Source organism: Lagenorhynchus albirostris, chromosome 15 (assembly GCF_949774975.1).
Source record: "Lagenorhynchus albirostris chromosome 15, mLagAlb1.1, whole genome shotgun sequence".
NCBI classification, from domain to species: Eukaryota; Metazoa; Chordata; class Mammalia; order Artiodactyla; family Delphinidae; genus Lagenorhynchus; species Lagenorhynchus albirostris.
In genome coordinates, this window is record NC_083109.1 from 36,193,588 (window position 1) to 36,209,371 (window position 15,784).

The 15,784-nt window shown below is 40.4% G+C and overlaps 1 protein-coding gene across 2 annotated transcripts in view; it reads left to right on the plus strand.

The window, feature by feature from the left end:
- Nucleotides 1–15,784, plus strand: part of PLCB1 (phospholipase C beta 1) — a 753,511-nt gene that overhangs the window by 723,377 nt on the left and 14,350 nt on the right. Inside the window, exon 33 of one of the 2 annotated variants that reach the window (XM_060122832.1) lies at nucleotides 12,912–13,469. The exons of the other annotated variant lie outside the window; for it this stretch is intronic. The gene's annotated coding sequence lies outside the window, so the exon portion shown is untranslated. Of the gene's footprint in view, nucleotides 1–12,911; nucleotides 13,470–15,784 lie in introns of those variants that run through there. 2 annotated transcript variants of the gene reach the window in all.

Genomic DNA, 15,784 nt, shown 5'->3' on the forward strand with positions numbered 1-15,784 from the left:
ACCCTTGCTAATGCCAGAAGATCTGTGTTTATTGCAGTCATCATTGCTGTTGGAAAGTGTTAATGAGCTTGCCTTTTTCCAACAGGTGTGAATTGCATGGATTCTGTTTCCTAATATGAGTCTAGTGTCACTTGATATTTTCACATAAAGAGAGTTGCCTCACGGCATGGCTTCTGAAGCTAACATGAACTTCTCCATAAGCCCACTAACACTGCAAACTGCAGTTCAAAATTTTGATTTGGTTATTCTTGTGAAACCTCATGAGCTCAATGATTTCCTTAGCTCAATGTTTTCCATGCCATAAACTTACCCTCAGCAGGAAGCACAGACATGTTTAGAGCTGTATCCCAAAGGATTCTGAGGCCCAAAGGATACAATGACTCAACCAGGATCATTAACATGGTACACATAGAGCCAACTCTATTTTTTTGCCATTAAAAAAATTTATCAAAGACAATGGTTGCCATTCCAAAAGTCTCCATAGTGGGCGATCAATAATAAGATCACTGTGAACCCATATTCCAAAAATCTACCACATCAAATGCTCAAGATCTTCAGTGGAGTGATTCCAGCTAGAGCTGCAAATTTTTCATTAAGCTAAATGAAATATTATAAATTTATTGAGACTATCAATAGAAGAATGGATTATGGTATAAATGATAAATTATGGTAAATTATGGTATATTGCCACAATGGCATACCATATTGCAATGAGAATTAACAAAATTCAGTTACATCTGACCACATGTATAAATTTCACAAACATAATATTGAGCAAAAGAAGCCCGCACAAAACAATGCATGATTTATGACACTTTTTATATGAAGTTAAAAAATAGGGCAAATTAATTTACTGTGTTAGAAGTTAGAACAGTGGTTACCTTTCAAGGATGGGAAGAAACTGGAGGAAGATACATAGGGACTCCTAGGGAATTGATAATGTTCTGTTTTCAGACTTGGGCTCTTGTTCCCCAGGTGTGCTGAGCTTGTAAAAAATTCACTGAGCCATATTTAGTCCATTTTTCTATATAAATGTTATACTTCAATAAAATGTTTACTTAAAAATCAAACAAAACCCTTAAAGACCCTTGTAGAGATCCCTCAAAGTTTACAGATCTCAAGTAATGAATCACTACCTTACTCCCCATATACTTTTTAAAAAAATGCATCTTGGATTTTGTCATATGTCATCAATTACATTCAACCAGGTTAAAACCGTTTTACAAAAGTGGAGTTTGGACAGATGTTTTGTAATTGGACTCCTCTTCTTCCTTCTCACCTATGGCAGTTTTTTATTATAAGCAAACATCACATTTTAAAGTGGTGACTAAGGTTCAAATGTGGTCTGTGCTTCATAGATAATGTGTGGAAGTAAAACCAGACCTTGCTTGACAGTGTGAAGCAGTCATGGTTTTTATATGATCAAAAGAGTCAATACTGCAATTAAAACATTATCTCTAATACCCCAATGGGAATGGGAGGCAACCAAGGCTTGGACCTCAACCCAGTACTTCCATTATGCTTTTTGTTTGAGTCTATCCTAGTGACACAACTAAGTCACAATCAGTAAGTGTAAAACATTTTAAAGCTGTGTTATTTCACCGCCACTCCCAGCATCTCTACCAAGCATCCTGATATGGTTACAGTCATATCCACCTGGTACTGTGACTGTCTGTACCTTCTGATTTTTATTGCTGGCAGTATTGCTACATAACATGTTACCCCCCAAATACAGAAGCTTTAGTTTTTTTGGTTTTGTGGGTCAGGAATTCAGGAATAGCTCAGCGGGGCAGTTATCTCTTGAGATCTCTCATGCAGTTGCAATCATATAATAGCTGGGTAGCAGTCATCTGAAGGCTCGACTGGGCTGGACATCCAAGATGGTTCACTCAGATGGCTGGCCAGTGAGGCAAGCTGTCAGCTGCGCTCCGCTGGGGCTGATAACCAGAGCACTGACAAGTGCTTGCCCAGCATGATGATCTCTGGGTAGTAGGTTTTCTTAAAGGGTGCCTAAACTTCTAGCTTCCCCGCAGTGAGTGTTCCCTGAGAACCCAGGGGAACTGACATTGCCTCAGAAGATGTGCAGCGTTGCTTCTGTTGCATTCTGTTGGTTAAAAGTGAGACACAAACCCACCCAAATTAGAGGGGAGGGGATTAGACCCCACCATTTGAGGGGAGGAATAACAATGAATTTTCAATTATTTTCTAAAGCTGTCACAGTATGTGACCAGGGAAATAACCATATTAAATTTAATTGATTGCTTCCTTATACTGATGTTCTCTGGGGTCTTCCCCCAGAAAGTTACAAGTAGTCATAGAAATGCAAAACAACTAACAAAAATTTTTCAATATTTATTATCAAAGAAACAACGAGATGCTCCCATTTAATGAAAACAGATCCTTGATCCTATAATTTTGTAGAAGAAGAATTGTTATCAACTTGTTTCATTTGAAGAAGCTAAAACCTAAAAGGGCTCACAGGCTCCTAGCTGTTATGTTGCAGGGCTAAACTCTGAACTTACATTTTCTGACTCTAAGTTCAATATTTACGGCTATGACCCTGAGAGTATAGAGTTTACATGAGTGTCAATCATTTCAGGGACATATTCTGCACCAAGCCCCTAGATGCCTTGGACATGAGTATATCTTACTTCCTAGCTCTGTATCCTGGGATATTCTGACCCATTTGTTTAAACTGGACCTTGTACTAGTGCCAACTGAGCAAAGTACTTGCTGCTCTTCTGAGCAAAGAAAATGGAATATACAATCTTTAGATGTTTAGAACTGCATCAGACCTATGCACCCAGGAGGGAAGAATATTTTACTCTGAGGGTAGAATATCTTTATCAATTGCCTAGCTGAAGGAATTGAGGATTAATAAGGATTAAAATGGTAAGCAAGATGAAACTAGATGGAGTTCCTAAGGGCTCAAGGGACAAGACTAGAATTCAATATGATCCTAGACAAATTAAAAAGCAGCTGATTAGAAATGAGATAAAATACAGTGGAAACAAATGTAGGAGATGGCTTGTCTCAGTGAAAATCCACTCAGCTGCAAAAGTGGGTAAGACTGTCTGGGTACAAGTGTGGTAGATACTCGTCTGTGCCAGAGCCAACAGGCACCATGTGATGGGGGCGGGGGCACCATGTGGTGGCAGTCAGCAATATTAGTTTCAGCTGTGGAACCCATGGGAAAGACCAGAAATATTACCTCAATACATAAGGGCTTTCTCTGACTCCCCCAAATTAGATCACCCACAGTTGTAATACATATTCAAAGTTCCTTTGTCTTTTCTTCAGTGGCCCTTATCACCACTGAATTTTTTTTTCAATTTTGGCGTGATTATTTGACTAATATTGTCTTCCCACTAATGGTGAGTTCCACAAAAGCAAGGCCTAGATCTATTTCCATCCTGTATGCAGTGTCCTTCACAGTGCCTAATATATAGCTGGTGACTCCTCAATGTTTATTGAATAAATAGATTAATATTAGGAGAAGAATAATTTAAACCATGGGTGAGCAAACTATGGCCCACTGACAAAATGTGGCCTGCCTCCTGTTTTGTTTTGTTTTTTTTGCGGTACGCGGGCCTCTCACTGTTGTGGCCTCTCCCGTTGCGGAGCACAGGCTCCGGACGTGCAGGCTCAGCGGCCATGGCTCACGGGCCCAGCCGCTCCGCTGCATGTGGCATCTTCCTAGACCGGGGCATGAACCCGTGTCCCCTGCATCGGCAGGTGGACTCTCAACCACTGCGTCACCAGGGAAGCCCCTGCCTCCTGTTTTTGTTTGGTTTGTAAGCTAAGAATTGTTTCTACTGTTTTTAAATGGTTAAAAAAAAATCAAAAGAAGACTAGTATCTTGTGACATGAAGATTATATGAAAGTTTTCTTGGAACACAGTCATTCTCATGCATCTACATACTGTCTATGTAACAGGTAGCTTTTGCACTTTAGTGATTTTGTGCTAAAACAATAGCGCTGAGTAGTTGTAACAGAGACACTATGGCCCACAAAATCTAAAACTTTACTCCCTGGCTTTTTACAGAAAAGTTTGCTGAACCTCTGATAAAATCTTGCTTTCATCAAATATGTTCCACCTATGGGGAACATATTCCTAAGCTTTTGGCTGAAACCGAACAAAGTGATTTTTGTGGTCCCCATTTTGAACCATAGAAATAGTTGCTCTCTTTTTTCTAATAGGATGTCGGTTATAAGAAAGAAAGTGCTCAGCTCTCCAGAATTAAGGAAAGTTATTGAATTAAAAATTAAAGTTTGAGAATCATGTAGACTAGGGTTTGGCAAGACCATGAGCTTTGGAGTCATGGACAGCTGTGTTCACATCCTCTATATATGTAGTCTTGGGCAATTCTCTAAACTGCAACTAACCTTTCTGTAAAATGGGAATAAAATTATCTTCTTTGTAGGAGGCTGCGATGATTAAATTAGATAAGATAGACACCTTCTAGGTATGTTTGCTCGTCCAAAAGTCCTCTGAGAACTGTTTCCCCAACCACAGGGGCAGCCTATGCAGCCTCTTTTGACCTCCTCTCCTCTGGCCACAATTGACTAGACAAAGCATGGACACCTAATACAAAGTCTGTCCTGGGCCAACTGAATCCTTTCCCCTGAATTATTGAAAATGGAACATAGGAATTCCAGTTCGTTCATTTGAGGCACTTGGACTTGAGCCACCTGTTTGAGCCACAAGCAAAGGTGGAAGAAACTGGTTTGCAGACTGGGTATAATGAACACATAGCAAGTTATTTATGTGGAGAGAATGAAAGTAGTCTCTTCCTGCTGGGATGGGGCCCTCCTGCACCATTCCCCATGGCAGCTGGCATTCTCTGCTCATGAGTACAAGGCTGAAGTCATAAATCCTGCCCATGGAGACATGCCCACCTCCATCTCCAAGCTGCATACTCATCTCAGTCCCTCAAGCATCCACACCACTTTATGGATAAGTCACAGAAACAGGGGAGATAAAGTGTCCCTTATATTCCACTATTTATGCTAAACATTCACTGCAGACCCCTTCTTTTGGAATCAGAGACATGAGACTGGGAAAGAAAACAACTGCACCCAGAGAGAGAGGTGACCCGAATCCCATAAAACCAGAGCTTTGGAACTTGAGCATCAAGACCAGTGAGTCTCGGGAATGGTGTTCCCAAAACATATTGTTAAAAACTGAGCTTCCAATAGAGGCTGTCATAACAACTCCCTGACCGCATAACCTCAAGGTCTGAGGATTGCTTAAGAATGGGATACATGCAAGAATTTATAAGAAAAAACAGAAGCAAAGGAGCCAGGGATTTCTCTTGCTACAGATTTGTCAGAGAAACATATGGCAGCTCGGAAAACCCTCTATTGCTAACAACTTTCCGTTTCCTACTTTCATGCTCTTGGGTTCAACCTGATACCTTTTGCCTTTGGTTCAGGGAGATAATTATCCACAAATCCTGCTTTTTTTTTTTTTTAATACATCTTTAGTGGAGTATAATTGCTTCACAATACCATGCAGTTTCTGTTGCACAACAAAGCAAATCAGCCATATGCATGCACATGTCCCCATATCCCCTCCCTCTTGAGCCTCCCTCCCACCCTCCCTACCCCACCCCAAAGCATCGAGCCAATCTCCCTGTGCTATGCTGCTGCTTCCCACCAGCCAACAATTTTACATTTGGTAGTGTATATACGTCAATGCTACTTTCACTTCACCCCAGCTTTGCCCTCCTACCCCATGTCCTCAAGTCCATTCTCTATATCTACCTCTTTATTCCTGCCCTGCAACTAGGTTCATCAGTACCATTTTTTTATTTTTGTAGATTCTCTATATATGCATTAGATACGGTATTTGTTTTTCTCTTTCTGACTTATTTCACTCTGTATGACAGACTCTAGGTCCATCCACCTCACTAAAAATAACTCAATTTCGTTTCTTTTTATGGTTGAGTAATATTCCGTTGTATATATGTGCCACATCTTCTTTATCCATTCATCTAACAATGGACATTTAGGTTAGTTCCATGTCCTTGTAAAGAGTGCTGCAATGAACACTGTGGTGCATGTCTCTTTTTGAATTATGGTTTTCTCTGGGTATATGCCCAGTAGTGGGATTGCTGGGTCATAAGGTGATTCTATTTTCAGTTTTTAAAGGAACCTCCATACTGTTCTCCATAGTGGCTGTATCAATTTACACTCCCACCAACAGTGAAAGAGGGTTTCCTTTCCTCCACACCCTCTCCAGCATTTGTTGTTTGTAGATTTTCTCATGATGCCCATTCTAACCGGTGTGAGGTGATACCTCATTGTAGTTTTGATTTGCATTTCTCTAATAATTAGTGATATTGAGCAGCTTTTCATGTGCTTCTTGGCCATCTGTATGTCTTCTTTGGAGAAATGTCTATTTAGGTCTTCTGCCCATTTTTGGATTGGGTTGTTTATTTTTTTAATATTGAGCTGCATGAGCTGTTTATATATTTTGGAGATTAATCCTTTGTCCATTGATTCATTTGCAAATATTTTCTCCCATTCTGAGGGTTGCCTTTTCGTCTTGTTTATGGTTTCCTTTGCTGTGCAAAAGCTTTGAAGTTTAATTAAGTCCCATTTGTTTACTTTTGTTTTTATTTCTGTTACTCTAGGAGGTGGGTCAAAAAAGATCTTGCTGTGGTTTATGTCAAAGAATGTTTGTCCTATGTTTTCCTCTAAAAGTTTTATAGTGTCTGGTCTTAAATTTAAATCTTTAACCATTTTGAGTTTATTTTTATGTATGGTGTTAGGGAGTGTTCTAATTTCATTCCGTTACTTGTAGCTGTCCAGTTTTCCCAGCACCACTTATTGAAGAGGCTGTCTTTACTCCATTGTATGTTCTTGCCTCCTTTGTCATAAATTAGGTGCCCACGTGTGCGTGGGTTTATCTCTGGGCTTTCTATCCTGTACCATTGATCTATATTTCTGTTTTTGTGCCAGTACCATACTGTCTTGATTACTGTAGCTTTGTGGTACAGTTTGAAGTCAGGGAGCCTGATTCCTCAAACTCCGTTTTTCTTTCTCAAGATTGCTTTGGCTATTCAGAGTCTATTGTGTTTCCATATGAATTGTAAGACTTTTTAATTCTAATTCTGTGAAGAATGCCATTGGTAATTTGATAGGGGTTGCACTGAATCTGTAGATTGCTTTGGTCAGTATAGTCATTTTCACAATATTGATTCTTCCAATCCAAGAACATGGTATATTTCTCCAATTGTTTATGTTATCTTTGATTTCTTTCATCAGTGTTTTATAGTTTTCTGAGTACAAGTACTTTACCTCCTTTGGCAACTTTATTCCTAGGTATTTTATTTATTTATTTATTTTTATTTATTTATTTTTTTTGCGGTACATGGGCCTCTCACTGTTGTGGCCTCTCCCGTTGCGGAGCACAGGCTCCAGACGCGCAGGCTCAGCGGCCATGGCTCACAGGCCCAGCTGCTCTGCGGCATGTGGGGTCTTCCTGGACCAGGGCACGAACCCGTGTCCCCTGCATTGGCAGGCGGACTCTCAACCACTGCACCACCAGGGAAGCCCTAGGTATTTTATTCCTTGTGTTGCAATGTTAAATGGAAGTGTTTCCTTAATTTCTCTTTCAGATTTTTCATCATTAGTGTATAAGAATGCCAGAGATTTCTGTGCATTAATTTTGTATCTTGCAACATTACCAAATTCATTGATTAGTTCTAATAGTTTTCTGGTGGCATCTTTAGGATTTTCTATGTATGGTGTCATGTCATTGGCAAACAGTGACAGTTTTATTTCGTTTCTAATTTGTATTCCTTTTATTTCTTCTTCTTCTCTAGGACTTCCAAAATTATGTTGAATAAGAGTGGTGAGAGTGGACTTCTTTGTCATTACTGATCCTAGTGGAAATGCTTTCAGATTTTCACCACTGAGTATGATGCTTGCTGTGGGTTTGTCATATATGGTATTTATTATGTTGAGGTAGGTTCCCTCTATGCCCATTTTCTGGAGAGTTTTTATAAATGGGTGTTGAATTTTGTCAAAAGCTTTTTCTGCTTTTGAGATGATCATATGGTTTTTATTCCTTAATTTATTAATGTGGTGTATCACATTGATTGACTTGCATATATTGAAGAACCCTTGCATCCCTGGGATAAATCCCACTTGATCATAGTGTATGATCCTTTTAATGTGCTGTTGGATTCTGTTTGCTAGTATTTTGTTCAGGATTTTTGCATCTATGTTCATCAGTGATATTGGTCTATAATTTTCTTTTTTTGTGTGATTTTTTTTTCTGGTTTTGGTATCAGGGTGATGGTGGCTTTGTAGAATCAATTTGGGAGTATTTCTCCCTCTGCAATTTCTTGGAAGAGTTTGAGAAGGATAGGTGTTAGCTCTGCTCTAAATGTTTGATAGAATTCGTCTGTGAAGCCATCTGGTCCTGCACTTTTATTTGTTGGAAGATTTTTAATTATGTTTTCAATTTCATTACTTGTGATAGGTCTGTTTATATTTTCTAATTCTTCCTGGTCCAGTCTTGGAGAATTGTACCTTTCCAAGAATTTGTCCATTTCTTCGTGGTTGTCCATTTTATTGGCATATAGTTGTTTGTAGTAGTCTCTTATAATCCTTTGTATTTCTGCGGTGTCTGTTGCAATTTCTCCTTTTTCATTTCTAATGTTATTGATTTGTGTTCTCTCCCTTTTTTTCTTGATGAGTCTGGCTAAGGGTTTATCAATTTTGTTTATCTTCTCAAAGAACGAGCTTTTAGTTTTATTGATCTTTGCTATGGTTTTCTTCATTTCTATTTCATTTATTTCTGCTTTGATCTTTATGATTTCTTTCCTTCTACTGACTTGGGTTTTCTTTGTTCTTCTTTCTCTAGTTGTTTTAAGTGTAGGGTTAGATTGTTTATTTGAGATTTTTCTTGTTTCTTGAGGTGAGATTGAATTGCTATAATCTTCCCTCTTAGAACTGCTTTTGCTGTGTCCCATAGGTTTTGGGTGGTCATGTTTTCACTGTCATTTGTTTCTATGTATTTTTTAAATTTCTTCAGTAATTTCTTGGTTATTTAGTAGCTCACTGTTTAGCCTCCATGTATTTGTGTTTTTTACAGTTTCTTTTCCTGTAATTGATTTTTAATCTCATAGCATTGTTGTCAGAAAAGGTGTTTGATATGATTTCAATTTTCTTAAATTTTCCGAGGCTTGATTTGTGACCCAAGATGTGATCTATCCTGGAGAATGTTCCATGTGCACTTGAGAAGAAAGTGTATTCTGCCACTTTTGGGTGGAATGTTCTATAAATATCAATTAGATCTATCTGGTCTATTGTGTCATTTAAAGCTTGTGTTTCCTTATTCATTTTCTGTTTGGATGATCTGTCTATTGGTGTAAGTGGAGTGTTAAAGTCCCCTACAATTAGTGTGCTACTGTTGATTTCTCCTTTCGTGGTTATTAGCATTTGCCTTATGTATTGAGGTGCTCCTATGTTGGGTGCATAAACATTTATAATTGTTATATCTTCTTCTTGGATTGATCCTTTGATCATTATGTATTGCCCCTCTTTATCTCTTGTAACAGTCTTTATTTTAAAGTCTATTATATCTGATATGAGTATTGCTACTCTGGCTTTCTTTTGATTTCCATTTGCATGGAATATCTTTTTCCATCCCTTCACTTTCAGTCTGTATTTGTCCCTTGGTCTGAAGTGGGTCTCTTGCAGCCAGCATATATTTGGGTCTTGTTTTTGTATCCATTCAGCCAGTCTGTGTCTTTTGGTTGGGGCATTTAATCCATTTACATTCAAGTTTATTATTGATATTTATGTTCCTATTACCATTTTCTTAATTGTTTTGGGTTTGTTTTTGTGGGTCCTTTTCTTCTCTTGTGTTTCCTGCTTAGAGAAGTTTCTATAGCATTTGTTGTAAAGTTAGTTTGGTGGTGCTAAATTCTCTTAGCTTTTGTTTGTCTGAAAAGCTTTTGACTTCTCCATTGAATCTGAATGAGATTCTTGCTGGCTAGAGTAATCTTGGTTGTAGGTTTTTCTCTTTCATCACTTTAAGTATATCCTGGCACTCCCTTCTGGCCTGCAGAGTTTCCACTGAAAAATCAGCTGATAAACTTATGGGGATTCCTTTGTATATTATTTTTTGTTTTTCCCTTGCTGCTATTAATATTTTTTCTTTGTATTTCACTTTTGTTAGTTTGGTTAATATGTGTCTTGGTGTGTTTTTCCTAGGGTTTATCCTGTATGGGACTCTCTGTGCTTCCTGGACTTGATTGACTATTTCCTTTCCCTTATTAGGGAAATTTCCACTATAATCTCTTCAAATATTTTCTCAGACCCTTTCTTTTTCTCTTCTGCTGGGACCCCTATAATTCGAATGTTGGTGTGGTTAGTGTTGTCCCAGAGGTCTCTGAGATTGTCTTCAATTCTTTTCATTCTTTTTTCTTTATTCTGCTCCTCGGCAGTTATTTCCACCATTTTGTCTTCCAGCTCACTTATTCGTTCTTCTGCCCCTGTTTTTCTGTTATTGATTCCTTCTAGTGTATTTTTCATTTCAGTTATTGTGTTGTTCATCTCTGTTTGTTTGTTCTTTAGTTCTTCTAGATCTTTGTTAAACATTTCTTGTATTTTCTCAATCCGTGTTTCCATTCTATTTCCGAGATTCTGGATCACCTTTACTATCATTACTCTGAATTCTTTTTCAGGTAGATCACCTATTTCCTCTTCATTTATTTGGTCTTGTAGGTTTTTACCTTGCTCCTTCATCTGTGACATAATTTTTTGCCATCTCACTTTTTTTTTTTTTATGAGTGGGATTGTGTTCCTGTTTTACTGGTTATTTGGCCTGAGACTTCCAACACTGGAGTTTGTAGGTTATTGGGTAGAGCTGGGTCTTGGTACTGAGATGAGGAACTCTGTGGGACCTCACTCTGATGAATATTCCCTGGGGTCTAAGGTTCTCTGTCCAGTGGTTCAGACTCGGCGCTCCCACTGCAGGAGCTTCTGCCCAACCCTCGGCTTACGAATCAAGATCCCACAAGCTGCATGGGACAGCAAAAAAAAAAAAGAGAACCATAACAAAGTAAATAATAAAATTATACTAGGAAACTAACAGATATGTTAGAAAGAATGTAAAAATAAAAATATAGATGAATCAACAACCAGAAGGTACATCAGTACCACAATAGGAAAAAAGAAGAGGAAGGAAAAGAAAGAAAAAAAAAAAAGAGCAGGAGCGGGGAGAAAGGCATTGGCTGTGGAGAGCAGGACCTAAGCAAGGGCGAGGTTTGGGTGGCGGGTGGGGCCAATGCTCAGGACCCACAGGGTGGAAAAGGTCCTGGGGGCTGTGGGGTGTAGGGCTTAGGCTCAAGGAACAGAAGGGACCCAGGAGTGACCCCATCCCTGGTCTCAGAGGGCAGGGGACCACTCCTGGGAGCACAGCAGCCTTCCTGGGCTCGAGCGGATGGGCAAATGCCCTCCTCTCCTCTCCTGTTCCTCTGGTCTGAGGTCTGGAAGGGCCCCTCCCACCTGCCTCTTCTGATCGTCCAGGCCTCCCTCCTTTACCCCCAGGACCAATGCGCCCAGGGGAGGGGGAAGGGAGGCCTTGGAGGGCAGGGTACCGGCCTAGGAGCTCAGCAGTCTCCCCGTGCCCGAGTGGGAGGGGCAATTGACCTCCGCTTCTCTCCTGCTCCTCCCAGAAGGCCCCTTCCGCCTGCCTCCCACAAATCCTGCTTTTAAAACTAGTTCTGGGACTTCCCTGGTGGTCCAGTGGTTAAGAATCAGTCTTGCAATGCAGCGGATGCTTGTTCAATCCCTGGTAGGGGAACTAAGATCCCATAAGCCATGAGGCAGCTAAGCCTGCGCACCACAACTACAGAGCCCATGCGCTCTGGAGCCCACTCACCACAACTAGAGAGACACCCATGCCACAGCTAGAGAGAAGTGCATGCAATGCAATTAAGAGCCCGTTTGCCACAACGAAAGATCCTGCATGCTGCAACTAAGAGCCAACGCAACCAAAATGAATAAGTAAATAATTATTTTAAAAAAAACAAAAAACTAGTTCTAAGAAATTTCAGTCTCGTCACAAACATGCCCTGACTGAAGCAATATGTAGTTTCTAGATGATAACTATTGTTCAATAATGTAATGGTACTTATTATTTTTTATTATTATTAATTGGCCATTAGAATTCAATGGCCATAGCTTTTATAGATGCATATGCAGTACAGAGTACTACAGTTTATACTGCAGTATGTAGCCACAAAATGACATTTCTGGCACTTGCTTCAGAATAAATCCATATTAAAACTTAAAAAAAATAGATAAAGCAAGTTTGGCAAAATCTTGGTAATTGTTTAATCTAGAGATGGGTATATGGGAGTTCATTGTACTATTTGTTCTACTTTGTGTATATTAGAAAATTTCATAGAAAAAATATTAAAATTATTTTAGAGTTAAAAACATTAGATTTTAAATATACTAAGTTGATTAGACAACAGCTCCAAAAAGCCAGTTCATCATGCCTGCTTGTAAAAAAAGCTGTAGAATAATTTATTTGCCAAAAAATAATGAGAGAGATATCTGTCTCAAATAATGTGGACTGGCCCAGAAACAGGGCAATGGACCAAAAGATGCTTTAGGGTCCCTCGTCCCACCACACACACACACACACACACACACACACACACACACACACACACACACACACACACACACACTTATCAGCTCTACTACGCTATATTGGAAACTGAAGTGTTTCTCCCAAAACAGAGGCCAAGGTATTCTCCTGCCTGAGAAAACTTAGAAAATCATCAATAACCCGCATGTGTCAAAGAACCACAATATTTCCTTAAATCTCAAGGTGGGAGAGGGAATCACATGACTGATTTCTTCTTTTTCCAATATAGGATGCCAGTGGAAATGAGTGATTTGGTGTTTGTGTCTTTGAGTGTTCTGCTGGTGGTGGATAAATCAGCCCCTGGAAACTCTCCATGCTGCCCTGGCCAGCTTCCTTCCACAAGTACAGCCACCAACCTCCTTTGAGTCCAGTTGTTCTGTAAAGCTGGGGATTTTCCAGATTGGAAAAAATGGGAAAAATAAAGACCAGATATGGCCTAGCCAAAGTCAGAGAGTATCACTTTTCAGCTGCATATTTGATGTCAAGAAAGAGGCAGAAAACAAAGGCTCCAGCAAACTGAACAAGGAGATCCTCTCTAAGGCACATGTGCTCTCCACTCCAGAGGCAGCAGGAGGAGAAGATGCTCCCTCCATCCCTGAGAGGGCAAGGCTGCCTGAGGTTAGCACGAAGGATGAGCAGAGAGAGGGAGAAGAGAACTCTGTGCCTCTTCAATCCGTTTATTCAGCCCCTGATGGCTGTGGCCTGAAACTCCAAACTCCTGCCCATTCAGCCTGGAGGACTGACGTGAGGAACTTTTACTTGAAATAAAAGATTCCTGGAGGCAAGTCGAGAGAAGTGGGTTACTGAAAGACAACTTAAAGAAAGGAGCAAGGTGGCACCTGGCACAGAACCTGGCTCATGAGAGGTTCTCCATAAATTCATTCATTCTTTAGAAAAGATGCTGAGTGGGTGTTTACTATGTGCTCTGTGCCCTGAATGAAATAAACCTAAGGTCATTTCCTGGAACAGAGGGTCTGCTGGGACGATTGGTATTCTCTCAGATAAATGTACAATTGCTAGGAGTGATAAGCAGAACAGCACTGATCTAGAGGAGCTCTGGGAGTTTTTTCAGTGTTTTGTGCCCAGAGGCACCCAATGGCAAGATAGCAAGGTAACCAGGAGTTCAGAATCTAGAAGGAGGCTCTCTGGATTCGAATCCCAGTTCTACCACTCACTACCTGAATGACTATAGGCCAGTTATTTAACCTCTCTGTCTCACTGTAAAACAGTGATGATGACAAGAGAGTGAATATGAGAACCAGCTTAGCTCAGCTCTGTGCCCCGGGACTCTGATCTCTAATGACTGTACCACCCAGCTCCCTTGCCCTCTGACTTCTGGTTGGATTTGACAAGTGGGAAGTGATTCCAGGAGATTGGACAGCCAAGGCAATGCCCATATTCTCCTGTCTCGTGGCCATCTTCTAGAATCCTATTAGCTTTAAAACCCCACCTCCTTCAGGCCAATGAGTGATAAAGACTGCAGCTAGCAGGACAACTTCCCCTGTTAGTTTCCCAAAATAGTCCCTTCACCAAACACCTTTCGACCATCCCTTTTGAGTGTACCCTGTTCTTTACACTGGGGTCCTGACTGGAGAACCTTAAAATAATGCCTGGCCCTAGATAAGCGTTCAATAAACAGAAACTAAATATTATCCAAGTGAAACTTTGTTTTAGATTTGTGGCATTTCACAGAAAATGTCTAGGACCTCCACACTGAAAATATACTGAGGGGAGGTAGCCCAACTTTTCCCAAATTCTCCAGGAACATATCAAAAGAGGATAAGAAAGTTAGGACCCTGCAAAACACTAACATCAAGTGGCCATACCTGTGTATGGCCACTCGATGCAACAAATATTAGTAATACTTACTGCACTTGAAGCAATAATAATTTTAATCACTCGCAGCCTTTGCCTTGTGTTCAGAGATCATGGTGTCATCATAAGAAATAATAATGCTGTAGGCCCTTTCACAGTGATGAGAAAAGGGAGATTTTCCAGCAAGAGAGCCCCAGCCAAATTTGAGGCCATTATTTACCCACTTAAGACAGAAACTATCCTCTCTGGGCTCTTAGTGATCTAATCCTTTAAGCCTTCTGCTGGCACTGGAAACAATGTTAATCTTTGGGATCAGGCCCTTTGGTTTTTACAATCCATGGGAATTTGAAGATGATAAATGTGTGGAGAGCCTGAAAGTTCCTGACATGTAATTGGAGCCCGAGGGGGAAATAATTAGGATCGAGTCATGTAACTCCATCAACTCTTCTCAAAGGCTCTGAATTATGTAAGTCCCTTGCTGCCACATCCCTGCTCTGCATGCCCTATTTTGCCATGGAACAAGAAATAAAAGCAGGGGCAATGAAAGGCAGTGAAAGAAAAGATTTGCCCAATATGACTACTTATTAGCATCTGTGGTGAGAGATCTGATAGAGAAAGAACTCCAACTGCTGTCACAAACGTAAAGCATGCTCAGCATCACCTTGAACTTAGGCTGTCCCAGCCACCCCCCGACCCTTGGCCACTCTTGCCAAGGGTAACTGGCAGCTACATGTAAAAAAGAGCACTCTGATCTATTCTTATGAATAAGATTTGTGGGGGCAGGTTAGTCCTCATTATGGTGGCTAAGGCTACAGTTTTGAACGTAAGAGGATGAACAAAAAGTTTCTTTCATTTTGGCTGTAACTGTCACTGTAAATAGGGCATCTGCTAAGAGAATGGGCTTCTGTAGGATGTTCAAGTAATGGCCATGAAAGGTTTAGCAAAACCTCAGAAGATGAATTCTTATTTCTCTAGTTGTCAGAGGCACTAACCTAAATTTGTCATCCAACCCAGGCAAGAAGAGAGCATGGGAAGAGCTAGGTGGGCACCACCTGGGGCCAGAAAAGAGGCTTACCTTGGCTGGTGCTCGCATCTGTTTTGTCTCCTCTCTCACCTACAGTCTGATGAGACATTATCTGACTCATTTTTATTCCAACAGACTTGGTAGGAACCCATATTGAGCCAGAAGGGAAAGATCATTGAGAGCCACCCCTGACTTTCAGGCCCAAATAGCTCTGAATAATATCTGGCATTGAGTGTGTGCTTAAAAAAATGTTTGCCGGATTC